At 42.3% G+C, this 15,625-nt stretch overlaps 1 protein-coding gene across 1 annotated transcript in view; it reads left to right on the forward strand.

The window, feature by feature from the left end:
* The window catches only part of LOC311156081 (von Willebrand factor D and EGF domain-containing protein-like), a gene marked incomplete at its 3' end in the record, with an annotated part of 152,569 nt that overhangs the window by 16,937 nt on the left and 120,007 nt on the right, over positions 1-15,625 (forward strand). The gene's annotated exons all lie outside the window — the stretch shown is intronic.

Genomic DNA, 15,625 nt, shown 5'->3' on the forward strand with positions numbered 1-15,625 from the left:
TTCTATGTATGTGTATATTCATTATTCTGTCCTTTTCCAGTGGACAAGCATGGAACAGTGACAGATGGAGGTACAATCCCAGGCAGGAGGGAAAGACCCAGCTCCTTCCAAGGCAAGGAAGCACTCAGTGCCCTGGAGATGCTGACAGGACACCCCCAGGGTGGCAGCTGGGTATTCCTCATGGCCACAGGTGGTGGAGAAAGAGGGAGAGCAGCAATAGGGTCAGCCATGATTTAAGTGCTGAGACACCTTGTCTGGTGATCACTGTTCACAAAACTCCTTCACCTTGAAAAACCTGGCAGGGCACTACCAGGGCAGAGCAAATATCTCCCCTTCCATCTATCAACACGTGAAGTCACAGTGGGAAGTTTTCACCGTCCAGGAAACCCCAAACCTGCACTGCCATCCCAAATTGCACCTCTGCAGTTTGCTGCTGGTGCCTGTAATTGTTGATCCAGCCCCTGAGGCATCACCCAGCCCTGATTTCTGGAGCTCCCAGGATAGATGACACTCCACGGCAGAGCAGCCAGCCGGTATTTCACGTCGCTGTTTTTGTGAGCACGTGGCTTTAATGCATGCATTGCTCAAAGTAGCAAAACCCATCTTGGAAATGCCATTTCTTTCCAGACACTATAATAAAGAAGAAAAAAGCCTAACTGGGTACTTAATTTGCAGTCATTAATTTACTTTCATAGCCTTTGTAGGGTGAAGGCAAAAATAATATCAATGTTAAAGGCAAAGGGAAGTAGTGCAGATCCATTAACAGGGAAAAAAAGCAGGTAATAGAAAGGGAACATAAATGCATTCAAAATCTTTTTTTTGCTTCGTTTTTCTCAGAGACATTTCGTTACAATCAGATATTTAGCAGTTTATTTCAAGACCTTAATAAGAACACAAGGCACCAAAATGAGAGAAAGAGCTAAAAACGGGCATACCACCACGAGTAAAAACCAAATCGTTAGAAACAAAAGTTGCCTTCAAAAATGAAGGCAGAACTTCTGACATCCAAAGGGCAAAAACAGAGGCAAAAAAAAAAAAAAAAGATGGTTTGAGATGCTACAAACCAGCCAGACTGCCTTCCATGCAGGTTCCTCCTAATGATTTGCAACTTTGCAACTTGCAGAGTCATTAGGAAAAATTAAGACTGGAATTTGTTGCCGAGCACAGTGCACATAAAACACAGCAACTCATTAGACCTGTGCACGTGGATTTGAAGGGCCACAGCTGGACTACTGTGACTAATTTTGATCATCCTACTGAAATAAAACTGGACAAATTAGAGGCGGTTCAGAAAGCGAGCTGCAATGCTAACAAGGGACCTGGAAATGTGACCTGAAAGGAAAGTGAAAAGGAAATGAGCTTACCTCAGAGAAGGGAGCACTGGAAGGGGCTGTGGTTATTCTTCTTGCATGAGAAGCAGAGAGAAAACAGCTGGGAATTCCTCTTGGCCACAGGTGGTGGGGAAAGAGGGAGAGCAGCCTGAGCAGGGCTGGAGTAGGGTTGGCCATGATTTAAGTGCTGAGACACCTTGTCTGGTGATCATTGTTCACAGAACTCCTTCACCTGGAACTGGCAGGGAGCAGGCAAACCCCACGGGTGCATGGCTTAGCAACCTTAAATCCTCCCTCAGAAAACAGGGAAATAAGGAAAAAGCTGGTGTGGGTTATTCAGAGCCAATTGCAGCATGAGAGCCAATTCTCTTTTCTTACAGCATTACTGGTCTAGCAAGAGTGAGGTGTGGGGTACCCAGCCTTCACAAACATCTCCAGGACAAGAAGTTAATTGCTTTTGTTAATTTGTAATTGCAGAGACAGGTAAATGGGGCTGAGTGTGTCCCATCTGCTGAGGTGTCTGACCCCTGAACCCAGAGCTGCTCTTCCCTTTCATGAAAGGCACAGAGACTTTTTTTCCACTCTTTCACACTGCAACGAAACAAACTCCTTTGAAATGTTTAGTAAAAGCACATAGAAAGAGAGGGAAAAGGAGAAAGATCCTTTTCTCCTCCTCTTTCCCCACATCCACAACCCCCCAGTAGCTATCAGCCCAGGAGATAGTGACATTAATTTGGGAAGTTTTGCTCAGGCAGACCCAGAGCAGAGCCCAAGCCCCTCATTTTGTGTTTTCTCATCTGCTTTGATTATGCCAAAGTGCAGAGCTTTCTCCCTTTTCTTTTCTCCCTTTTTGCCCTCCAGCAATTCTGTACTAAAAATCACACAACTGAGAACTTCAATGGAGAAACACACTCTGTGAAAACCTCAGCTGTGGCGAGTCAACATCTTCCAACAGAGGAGAAAAAATAATATTTCTGTCAGAAAGCTCACAGCCTGCTCCAACCCCAGATTCCAGAGGCAGCTAACTTTAAGTGCCTCGTATTTCTGCATATCAGGGTCGTCAGTCAGGCACCCAGAAAACAAGGAGCACAGGAGCAATGATCACCTCTGACAGGGCTGGAGTGACTTATCCAGCATGACACAGCCCCCCTGGCAGCCCTATCCATCACCCCCTCGGGCCAGCATTCCTGGAGTCATTTTTTTCCCTCCAAAACATCAATACTAGCTACCATTTTTTGAACACCGCCATCCATTTCAGTCAATCTTGTTCTTCATAATTTCAGTTTCTTTCTGTTGGGAAATTGGAGTGTATTTCACAGTGTGAAGTGTCAGGAGAACAGCATCCTTTCCCTTGCCACTTATATTTGTTTGCTCTAGCAAGATGTACACGGTCACCCCAGCCAGAGATTAACTGTTCTGATGCACCACCACAGCCTGAGCACCTCACATACTGAAAACCTCGACATCCAAAACCTCTGCATGAGCAGAAATCAGATTTTTAGGTAGACTGATCTTGCTGCCCAGCCTTCTGCTGGTTTTTTCTTCCTCCACAACATTGGATCATTTAGATAAAATCTTTATGGTGAAGCTGCTGCTGGGCTAGGTTCTCCATGCCATTGCCTCAGCCTGTTTATATGCAATAATCTCCCCAAGAGGTTATACTTTTCACTTTTATCAGGCAAAAAGCATGCTGCAATTAACATATAGTATCTCACTACTATAGTGAGATACTATAGTATCTCTATATATATATAGAGAGAGAGATATAGAGTAGTGCATATATCTCTATATATACTACTATATTCACTAGCAGTACTTGCTACTGAATCCAAATACTCAGGGGCAGGTTGTCAGCAGGGAGAGAGTAAAACAAGCTCAGAAAATCCACGCCAAGACCCAAACAGACAGGGATGTGAAGAAGCCCCCCTTGCTGTAGAGCAGCAGGGGAATGCTTGGAATCCTCTCCTCAGAGGGACCTGAGATATTCCCCCTCAGGAGCACAGCTCCAGCACTGGGAGCCGCTCAGAGAGATAAGTGCTTTGCCAAAACAACCCAAAAAAACCAAAAATGGCCCCAAACAAGCTCTCAGCTAAGAGACAGGGATTTGCCCCCCCCCCTCAGTGTAAGAGGTGCTAACTCAGCTGTAGTGTTAATTTTACTTGGGCCAGAAGAAGTGATTAATTGGCCCTGTTTATTGTGTTTAATCTTGACATTGCTTGTTAACAGGTCCAACTTCTGCTTGATCTGGCAGGAAAACATCAACTCTTATTTTAGCTACTATAAATATATAATAACTACATAATATAGTTGTTATGCACCTATCTTTAAAAAAGGGTGAAAAACAGTCTCCTCTACATATTTAATGTGCACACCCATGTGATGACATGTCAGTACTTTACATCCCACTCTCAGAGGAAAGGAGATTAAGCTTAATGACTATTTGCAGAGGCTTTTGCAAAGAGCTGGACTGTCATTTCTCATGTAATCACAGCCAAAATAACCTGCTGTTGTAAGAAATCTTGGAAAGGGCTTTGGTGATGTGAAAATACTGCAAATCATTATTGCAAATAAGATTTAATCTGTATAAAGATCTGCGTCATCCTTGGCATGTACCCACAAGGTCTGTCTCCTAAGAAAAGGTTTGCCTTGAAAGAGAAAAGGTAATTTGTCCTGCCTTAGAAGAGGATTTTAAATGGTGGGACACATTCCAAGAATAGGTCTGAGAAGAAAATATGGAGACTGCAGCCCTATGATCAGAGTGATAACGTTGTTGGTCCCTGATTAAAGGGAAAAATTCCACTTTGATGTGCTCTGTGCAGTCAGGAGTCATGATGAATAAGCAACAAATAGCAAGAGTTGAGCTTGAGAGAAACACACAGACCCCAGTGGCACGTCAACCAACACATTTCCATTGGGACCATGAAGAACTGCAGCCCAAAAATTTAAAAATAAAAATTTCTGCAGCCAGAATTTAAAAATAAATAAATAAATAAGAGCTCGTCCTACAAAGCATTTCGTGTGATTGAAGGAAAGGGAGATAAGGAAAACAAAACCACAGGGATAATTCTCCTTGGAGCAAACCCAACACTGAGCACCCTTGGGAGAGTGTTTTGGGTTAACAGGGGTTCAAATGGCACCAGTGACACTTTTCCCCACGTCAGCAAGATCTACCATAATTTCATTTTGAATCTGACAAGCTCTTTAGCCTAGAGAAAAAGAGCTATATTTTTCTGGAAGTTTGATTTTTTTTCTTTCCTTTCAATGTCTTTGCAAACGAAATGCCTCAATGCCTCCTGCTTCCAAAATGTTTAATTTTAGGCTGAAGAGGAGTTTAGCTTGAATTTCAATATTATCAATCATTCTCTGTGATTTTAAAGATTTTATTTCTCTGGGAAATTGGAAGGATTTTACTTTAAATGGAAAAAAAAGAAAATTTTCCTCAGCGGACCAGTGAATTGCAAATCATCTGCACACTAAATCTTCTGTAAGCTGGTAACATCTGTTCAACAGTTGCCTTTTTTCAAAATTTACAGCAGCACACCATGATAGCCATGTCTTTCTGTCCCTCCTACATGCAATCCTTCACTTTCTGCTTTGCTCTGGGAGCTGTCTGTGCTTACATTATTGCAGCAGAAAAATGCAGAACATTAGCATCTGTTAATCCTTTTATACCTCAAGCCTTCACATGTTTGTCCAGCTCTGCTTTTCATTGTGCCTTCATGTGTCTGGAACAGCCTCAAAATTCCAGATACAGCAAAATCACCCATGGGTGTATCCTGGCCCTGTGGTGCTGCTGGGGGGCTATTTCAGAATTCAGATAATTCAGTGGTTTAAGCGTGTTTGCTGGATCCCTAGGAGCAAACTTTTACCCCACTTTGCAGGGATTTAGCCATTCAGATGTTATTAATATCAAGCCATGCTGCTGAATCTACATGTTCTGTAAGGGAATAACCTAGATTTGAGTGCCTTGCTTTGCACCACACATTTATTTCAGTGTATAATAGAAAGGATGAAATGGGAATTGACTTTAGCCCACAGTGTTACTGTGGCATGGCAGAGGAGCAATGAGAGGCTAAGGGATATCTAGCAGAGTAAATTTGGACCCTGGATTTCCTTCCACACCACATTTCAAAGCCTCTGTGGGTTAAAAATAGAATCCCAGGGTAGCCTGAGTTGGAAGGGACCCACAAGGATCATGGAGCTCTCATCACAGAGAGCTGCAGTCCATGGCAAAAAGGGTAAGCTTGCTTAAGTAACATGGGGTGAGAATGAGGGTCCAGCAAGGAGGCACCAGAACATTTTGGTATTTTACCTGTAGGTTTTCTTCAAGAAAATATGCATTTTATAAACGGTGAAAAGAAAAACTCAAAGCAAAGAAAAATTCAAAGAAGGGAAACAGCATTGGAAGCTGGCAAAGTTAGAGCATTCTTATTTATATTTATATTTGAATAGTTAACAAAATGGGCTGGCAGGGCAGTTATCCAGACCCCAGGGTGAAAAGCATCATCCCAGCTCTGTGCTACCCCACCCAGCCTGGGGTACAGTGGGAGAGAGAACAGCCACTCCTGCACAAGGAACCACAGCTGGCTCCTGCACCACCTGCAGGTCCACACTGCCTTTCAAAGTGGCATCTGAAGTTTTAGGGGCATCTAAACCTTCTCTGGACAGGGTTAATAGCAGAAAACTACAGAAAGATTGCTGCCAGGCTAAGACTCAGCTTGTGTGCCTGTGTGGGATATCAGCAGAGGCCAGACTGGTCTACCTGTACAAACCCTCTGCTCTCCAACCAGCTCCTGGAATAGAATCACAGAATCACAGCTTCATTAAGGTTGGAGAAAACCTCTGAGATGATTGAGTCCAACCTCTGGCCCAACACCACCTTTTCAACTAGAGCAGAGCCACATCCAGTCAATTCTTGAGCACCTCCAGGGATGGTGACTCCACCACTTCCCTGGGAAGTCCATTCCAATGCTTAACAACCTTTTCAGTGAATAAATGTTTCTGATTTCCAGATTTCCAACCTGAACCTCCCCTGGCACAGCTTGAGGTTACATCCTTTTGTCATAAAACAACTCATAAAACACAAAATGACCAAAGCCTGACGCTCACTAGGTTTCACATAATCAAATTTTACAAGTTTCAAAAGCAACTCAGCAATGACTGCAAATTGCTAAAGAATAAAGTAGCAAATGATAAATTGATTGCCTGCTGGTTCTTTGTGCATTAATTTGTGTTATGGCTTTCCAATCTGAAATTGCTTGACTAGATTTTTGCTGATTGTTTTTTATTTTTAGCTCAAATTGCAAAAGAAATGACTGTGGTAACCTGAATGCATCAAGTCTAATGAAGAATTGATCAATTGTCATGTTGTAGGGCTTTTCTGAGCGCTGGTTGCTGGCCTATCTTCTCAGGATGAAAATTACAGTTATTAGCCAATTACCAAGTAAGAATGCAAAACTGAGTTTTGTTTTGATGACAGAAAGATGGAAGAAAACCTGAAATGCTGCCTGTCTGCCTTGTTTACCTGGGATGGAGATGCACAGATAACATTTTCAGTTGAATTATCCCCTAGCAAAAGAACTGAGATCTGGTTGCATCCTCCTTCAGTTCAGTAATGCTATTTTTTAAAGCGTGTATTTCACTAAAAGGTATAACTTTATTTTATAGTCCAAAAGCATATTCTGGCTGTTATCAGGCAAGAAGGAGGTGGAAGAGTAGAATGAAAAGCTCAGCATGGAAATGGCTCCACAGAAATAAAAAATTGCTAGGATTCATCTCATCTGGTGAGAAGCAACTGTACTGCATTGTCAGTGTCTGAGGAGCAGAGTGGTTCCCATTGAGAACACTCCATCTGGCAATCTGATTTTCTTTTCTTTTCTTTCTAAAGAACACAAAGTGCCAGTGCTATACCTCCTGTAAGAAACACCATGTAGACGGTGGTGGAAGAAATCCCCACCCCATTCCAACCCATCCCTGCCTGGGAAACCCTCCCACAGCCCCATCAGCCGCGGAGGGACAGGGCTCATTTCTGCTCATTTCCTTCTTCTGAGGACACAGGCACATTTTTAAGACAGCAGAAGCTTTAAAACACACAAACCAAGGCTGTGATCAAAGTTAATTCAGTGTAAATGAGAAGAAATCAGTAGGTTTGCCTTCTGCACGGCTGATCCTGATCAAAGCACAGCTGCCAATAATGCACACCATATGGGGCAGCAATTGTCTCCTGTTTGTTCCTGTGCCTCCCTAATCCCCTGTGAGCATGCAGATCTGTACCTGCAGCTCTGGCTGGATGGCCACAGAAAGGCATTGGTCTTTACAAATATATAATTATGGAGATGGTTTTTCTTATTATGGTAATTACATCCTAAAAGGATGCACGGGTGGCAGCTGTAAATGTGGTGAAGACTCAGCTGGTACCACATGAGCTGTGCTTTCTCTCACATCAAAAAGCAGCTTATAGCTGAAGGCCTTATAGATTCCTGAAACCTTGCTATTTTTGTTGATGGTCCTACTCCTCCTGGTAAATAAGCAGAGACCAGTGGAGCAACCAAAGCAGAGATGGCCCTAAAAAAAACAAAACAAAAAAAAAAAAAAAAAGGAAATCGGTGCCTGTTAGAACTGAGAATTGAATTCAACTAAATAAAAATAGCAAATACATTTATCTGGAGGTTTTTGTATATAGGAACTGAAAGCCTTGCTGTTTCATGGTGTGAATAGGCATTACCAGACCTCTCACATCCAGGTGTGTGAGATTCCCTGGAATTCCATCATGGGCCAGGGAAAATGCTGGCTGGAACTGACACAATCCTGTTTTCATGGGAGGGAGGCACTTATTTCTTTTAGGTTTGAAGATACCATGACTATATGTACAGAATCTGTCCCTTTCAAAAGCTGAGGAAACAAACAGTGAGGATTGCTGCTAAATTTGGATTTTAGAAATCTATTAGGCTTAATGTCGCAATTCCACGGTTGGGAGTACGCAGCTTTATCTTATCACAGTGTCCAGGCAGGCTGCTGGCTATTTCTAGCTCATGACCTTTTATTTCAATATTTTTTAAATCCACCCAGAGTGCTATAATGCATGAGAAGAAGTTTTTGCATCCACAGCAGGAGCTGCTATGTGCTTGAGACAGTTTTGTATCCACTCTGTCCAAGTTTCACGTAGCCCACGAGGGGATGCAGGACAGGGTCAAAGAAAACCTAAATTTTAGTGGAGTGATCCTTCCAGGTTAGTGCAGTAGCTGGGAAGTGGAGCATGTCTGTGTGCAATTTTGCAGCACTGTAACAAATAAAGCCTTACTCCAAAGGCAAGAGGGAGCCCAGCCATTCATCCTAAATGTCAGAGCCCTGACAGAAAAGCCCATTACAAACACGTGAGAGGCTGCAGCCGCTGTTGTGCCAGTGAATGGGATGAATAACAGCAATGAATAATGGCAAAACAATAGCAGGAAAAATGCCTGGTCACCCTGCCTCCAACAGGAGCTGAATCACACCCAGGACACACGTGCAGACCTGGAATTTGGCAGCGCTGAGCTGCCTGCACTCAGAGTCCCCTTATCTGCTCACCAGCCTCTGCTGCAGCCTGGAAACACTGACAGCAAGGGAGTGCTGACACTTTCCCCAACATAATATCACCCACACACAGCACTGCACTGAGGAAGTGCAGGAAAATGTGGCCAAAATTCAGCATTATCCGTGGGGGAGTCTGGAAAATGTGTGGCTGGCGGATGGTAATTAGCCAGTGTCATAGCTGAGGTGTAGAAACACCTCCAGCTCTCCATGGAAATCAAATTTCCATCTGAATAGAGCCCAGTGGCTTCTAAAATCAAAACCTGTGAGTTTGTTTTCGTTGCTTCTATTTAGGAAAGCTACATTTGTGACTGTATGCTCAGCTGAGATTAGGAGGTAAGAAAGACCCTTTTCCTTTGATTTCACTTTTTCATTCTGAGGGATGAGAGCAAAATAGAGCAATCAATAACAATAATTATAATTTTCTTTTTATTGATTTTTATTGAGAAGCCCTTAAAGGCATAATGATTAACTTGGAGATAACTTGAGGAAATTTATGAGGCTTTGAATTGTGACAAAGCAATAGTAAGTGATTTCTATATTCAGATTCTCAGCCTTCCTGGCTTTAGGACTGGGCCAGAATGAGTGAGGAGGAGACTTTGTCAAATATAATGGAGCTATTGACACAATTTGGATTTCCTGTTTTTTCTAACTGGCACACTAAATAAATGAGGCAGCATTTTGCAAAGCAGGTGCACCGGTTTCACCTGGCCCATACAACTGCCCATTGCTTTTTATCCATGTGACATTTCCCGTCCTTTTTGTGTCCACCACACTATCCATGAGCAATTTCCGCATGGATGAGAGACTCCAGACAGTGATTCTTGCAGATTGAAGCATTTTAAAGGAAAACAATTCTGCTGGACACTCCTTGGCTCATTCACTTCAGTTGGCCACATGTGTGTTGTCCCCGAAAATAAAAAGTTCCTTCATCTGCTCTATTTATAAAACACTGAAGAAAGTGCTGTCCATCCCATCTGCTGGGACAGCTCTCCAAAATCCTCTGGAACCTGCCAGGAAGATGCTCAGACTTTGCTCACACTCTCCACAGGGACCCCTTGTTTTCACCTGTTTGTGTTTTCACCTGTTTGATCAGCCCCTCCTGACACCTCCTCCTGCCCAAAATGCTTCTCTGCCTGTCCCTGCATCCTCCTGCCTGAGCTGCATGCAGCTCATTGTTCTGCACATTATTCAGGGGATACACAAACTAGGAGAATATCTCACATAATCAATTCCTGCTTTCTAAACCACAAGTTAAAAATAGAAATGCAAGGCAAGACAAGAGATAGGAGCGTGAATAAATAATTGTTTGCTCTGGAACTGAGCGCTGGCCCTTGGTCTGTCAATAGTTTATTGCTTTACTCCATAGAAGACCAGGATGACAAGTGACCTTGTACCAAGACAAATGAAATTCAGATACATTATAAAGCAACACCTCCAGATTGTGGGTTGGTTTTTTGTTTTTCCTCAGATCTGCCTGTTATTCCCTACAAATAACATGTCATATTCCTTTCAGCAGGTGCTCAGCCTCTTGCCTCTTCCTGGGTCAAAATTTCTATAATTACATTCATTTGCATGGCTCATTTATCTCTATCAGTTTTGCCTTATGAATGCTTTGTGACTTGTTCAAGACCTGGCCATCAGGAGTGTGTGGTGTTTGTACAATGGGCTCCCTTATCATTTCAGTTCAGTAGGAGGTTCCTCTGCTTCTGAAATCTCTGAAAATAGCTTTATTTATTAGCTATCAAGGTTTTTCAATACAGTTATTATATTTTATCTACCAGAGGAGCACTCATGGTTCAAGCATTTTAATGTAGTGATCACTGTCACATTCACAACAAATTTCTGCCTCTGAATATCAATCATTAAGAATGAACATTTTGATCATCAGCAGGAAGAATAATTGAAGCAAAATCATTAAAGTATTGGTGAAATACGGGCAGGAACTTTTATCTTTAATAAATTGTCAGGTGTTCCTTAGCTGCAAATATCTACCAATAGATGTTTGCTCACCTGGAATGTGCAACCACCAGAAGGAATTTTTAAATGTTGTCAGATGGGTTGGATTCTACTGTTATTTTGAACACATCCATTAAGAGCTTGGAAAGAATTTCCCTTTCCCAACATCTGCCTTACCTTCTCTACACAAGCTCTCTTTCAATGTGTGGTAAATGACAATATGGGGCAGTGATGGCACTGACATGCTGAAAGCTTCAGAAACTCTTACCTGAGCTTTTTTACATCACTGAAAGCCAGCCCCTGAGCGTGGAAGTGGCTGGTGATTAAAATGTTTCCTTCTGTTTCTAAAACAGAAATATAAGAAAGGGAACACATCCTTTGTCTGCAATTAATTTGGAGTTATGGCTTATTAGCCTCAGCATTTCAGAATGATTTTTCCAAATGAAAATGTTTCATTATTTTCCCGTGAAGAGAAAGTCAAACACGATGGAAAAAGTTCTGTTCCACTGTGGACTGTAAGAAACAAAAAGCAGAAATGTGAAAATCTGCCACAGAGGGAGGGACCTCAAAAATTTACTGTATGTCATATAAATGTTAAAAATACGAGTACTCATACATAATTTGAAATCTATATTTTTTTAAATATATGTATGCATACATACATATGCCTGCATGTATTTTTGGGGCAAACTCCAGATTGAGTTCCCACAATATGGGAGATGATGGCAGGAAGGAAATCTGCACGTGGGGACCCATCATTCCTGGTCACAGAGCAATCCCAGCCCATCACCAAATGCTGCTCTTGGTTAGCATTGTCTGCATCAGTCACTGGCTTTTCAATCACAAAAGTTATTTTACAATTTGCCAGCTATTTCCCAAGGCTTTAGAATGCCCTTTAGATATATTGTGTGGCTTTGCCCAAAGCAAACATGCACCTCAGGCTTGGGGACTATATTTCTTGCAGGGTTTCCTGGCTGCCATCACCTATTGATATTATTTGATTTGCAGCAGCTATTCAAAGCAAACAAACAAAATCTCACAACTTCTTAAACCTTCCTCCACCTAAGCCACTGATATTTACTGGGAGCAAGAGGGACAGGTAAAGCTCTATTACACTTGTACTCATCTGTCTTTAGAAAGGAAAGCAAAGGTTTAGCAAGTTATTTCCTTATGATTTTTCAGCCTGCCACTCTTAAGTTTCCTGGCTTTATCTCTGTTATAGCTGATGCTACTTCCCGTGGCCATGAGCAGGAGCCTGAGCTCTGGATAGAGAGCCACAAAATCTCACTGCAATGTTTAATCTCTTCCTGAAGGAAAGCAGAATGGTCATAATGGCCAGTGTCCTAAAAAGCCAGCTTTTTCTTCTCTTTTGTTTTTTTTCCTCATAGGCCCCTTAAATACAATAGTAGGAATAGTGCTGGATTAAATTAAATTTGTTACCTCAACAAAATAATTATTTCCTTTTTAAGACAACCTAATCTGCATAGCCCAGAGTAGCACTGGTTCTGTACTAGACAAGAATGTGGACATGAAGGGGGACAGCTGGGATGCTGAGCACTTCATGGCTGTCCATAAGCTTGACACCTACACCTGAATTAAAAATGAACAGGAAAGTTTCATCTGATTTGAATGTATCTGCAGCCACCATAAGGTACAAGTGGGCATCTCTCAGATGCAGAACCCACAGGGCTCAGCCGTGCCTTCTTATTGTTTCCTTTTAAATAACATTTTAATAATAAAGTCTGATTACACTGATGCCTTTATTCATTTATTTCTGCAGGAAAGCCAGTGGTAATTAACTGGCACCACAGCCTGCAATTTGCATGTTAGAGTTTGCATTCACCCTGTCACGGGGCCATGAGAAGCACCATTTCACAAGGGGAGCTCAGTAATTGAGGGTTTGTTTTGCTCATGGCTCCCTGCAAAACCTGGGTGAGGCTCTTTGTGCCACCAGGGTCAGGCAGGGAGCAGAATCCGTCAGGCTGGCACCAGGGCAGTGACAGCAGATCAATTTGCCATCCTGCCTCCTCAGTGACAGTGACAGCACAACTAAACCCAGGCACAGGTACATAAACACACTCTGGGAGGGAATTCGGGGTAAAACACACCTGCAGAGGAGGCTGTTTGAGCCAGGGCTCCTTTGGGAACAAACACGTGGCTTTTTGTCCCAAATCCTGTTAAATTTACTGGTTGAACACTCCTCTCCTGAGGGACCTTGGAGGTGTCCCCCATGTGCTCCTCAGGTGCCTCCCTGGCCTTTGCCAGGCTCCTCTGCAGCATTCAGTTCTGCTGGTGATGATGTGAGAAAGCCTTTTCTAAACTACTGCAAACAAAACCATGCAAGGGATGAAAAATAATTAGCCATGTGTCAGTGTCTGATGTATTTGCATTGTTTAGACAGAGTAGTTAATCACTGGTAAGACCACAACATGTGGTGTGAATTTGGATTATAGCTAATACATATCAAGCAGAAGGCTATTAGTTACATCTAAAGGCACTATTTGATAGTATTATTATTGAGAGAGTGAATGCAATTAATTATATTACAATGTCCTTGCAAGATTCCTGTGGCAATACCATGCAAAGAGCTGTTTGCTTTTAGATTCCTTTTCATTTTGTTCAAACAAGAGCTAAGTCAGGCAGGCAAAAGGCATCAGGAGCCAAGATTCTGTTCCCATTAACACTCCTGAAGCCTTGAGTGGTACTGGAGGGGTCAGCAAGGGTCTGCATTTTTTTAAGGGGTTTTAAATGTAGGGTAAACTTTTCATTTTTGTAAAATAGTTGGTCTGCTGAAATGTCACCTCTTCCCTAGGGCTGGGAATTGGCAAAGGACAGTCGCCATGTGGTCTCCAGAAAGGACTTCTGAGGGAAGGAACTTGATCCCATATTTAATTAGAGGTGCAATATTTCCAAGTGTTCCCTCTCTGAAATGTCTCTTACCTATAAGAAAGAAAAGCTTAGGGCACTTCTCTTTTATTTAAAAAGGCAATTGTATTAATTCAGCAGAATTTTGCATTGGAATTGCAATGGCTTTGACAGTTTAGTTCCCTGAAAATTGCAATAAAGCCTTCGTTACGCTACATTTTGTCCCCATTTGTCTTGTATACCATTGCCTTGCCTTTGGCACAATCAAAATAATCTTTAAAAATACTGCCATAAATGGATTGACTTTGACCTTCTGAGTATCTTGTCAATAAAATAAAAAATGATAAATGTGTTTCAGAGTGCCGCTGGCGCGATATTAAAGCAGAGTTACAATCTGAAAAGTGACATTTGAAAAATTAAGTTGTGGGGAGGGGTCTCATTCTCTGTCAACGGTGCCACATAAATAATCTCTATTTACGGTGAAAAGAGGTGATTTTGCTAACTGCCAGTTTGTGCAATTCCTGTGATGTGGCCTCTGCCTCTTACATCATCATTAGCAATTAAAGATTACTGCAGCAGGAAATTAGCTGAGCCTTGTGTTGCTGAGGCACAGAGCAGAGCAGCTCCACCTCAGTTCCCTCTTGTGCCCCCTCTGCAGTGCTGACGTGGGGAAAAGGGACCTGGCCTCATCAAGGAATGGCTCAGACAACCAAGAAAAGGCCATTTTTGCTCAGCTCTTTGGAGATAAACAACTCCTAACAGAATCACCACAAGGCTTCTTTTTATTAGGTGAGAAGAAAATTGAATATTCTTTAAAAAAGTCAAGAAATGTATGAAAATAAACAGGGCAGGCGAGTAAACAAAGAGACATCAAGGGGCAGCAGGTTTGATTCAGACTTTGAGATGCACACACACAAGCCCTGATGTGCCTGGCTTTATGCCAAGCTCAAGTGAGTCTGACCTGTGGCGTCAATATTTGCAAGCCTAACTTGAGCTGATTTCTCAAAACCCTTTACTGTTGTTTTCATACCATTTCTTTTTTTTTTTTTTTTTGTCTTTTCAACATTTCTTGTTCTGAATCTTCTCTGCACATATTTAAAAGCATGTGAAGAGCACTTTGTACTTGAGCATCAATTGATAGCATGATTAAATCATTCATGCAGGTAGTAAATTAAATTAAAACCCCACATACTTTCAAAGGTCACAAGGCTTTGGAACCTCAAAACTCTACTTGATTTCTGAGGAGGAGACACTCAGATGTAAATCCCTAAAATTAGGCTGAAATCACTTTAAAAGCTGAAGGGGTTTGGTCCTGATTCAGATATTATGAAAATCTAGATAACTAAAATATTTATGTTACTAAGCTTGCACTTTTATATATTTAAATCTAGATTTGTGTGCCTTGAATATTATCCCAATCCTAAAACAAATCAGAACATAAAAGGATATAGAATTGTCTTGGTTGGAAAAGACAGGTGTCTGCTAAGGAAGGCAGGAGCCTTCCTTCAAATGGAAAATGTAAATCCCCACTCTCCAAATTATTATAATTTTGAAATGAAGGGGCTCTCGGGCAAAGATATGGGAAGAGGAATAATAGTTCTTTACTAGGAAAATTAAAATGCAAATAGTACAATGCAAATAGCAATAGTATAGACAAACAAAAGAAAACAAAACACTGCCAGAGTCAGAGCAGTCCTGTCCCCTGTATGTCAGGGTGGTGGCACAGTCCCATCCCAGGGGTGGCACAGCCCCATCCCAGGGGGGCTCAGCCCTCCTGCAGTGCCAGCTGTGGCTTTGCTGCAGCAGGATCCTGCACAAGGGGGGAGTTTTCCTCTGCAGCTCCAGGGCTGCTGGAGATGGGCCTGCTCTCCCTCTGGGAATGCAGGGCAGGAGAAAGCTGC

This window comes from Fringilla coelebs (assembly GCF_963513975.1).
Source record: "Fringilla coelebs genome assembly, chromosome: 7".
In the NCBI taxonomy this organism is placed as follows: Eukaryota; Metazoa; Chordata; class Aves; order Passeriformes; family Fringillidae; genus Fringilla; species Fringilla coelebs.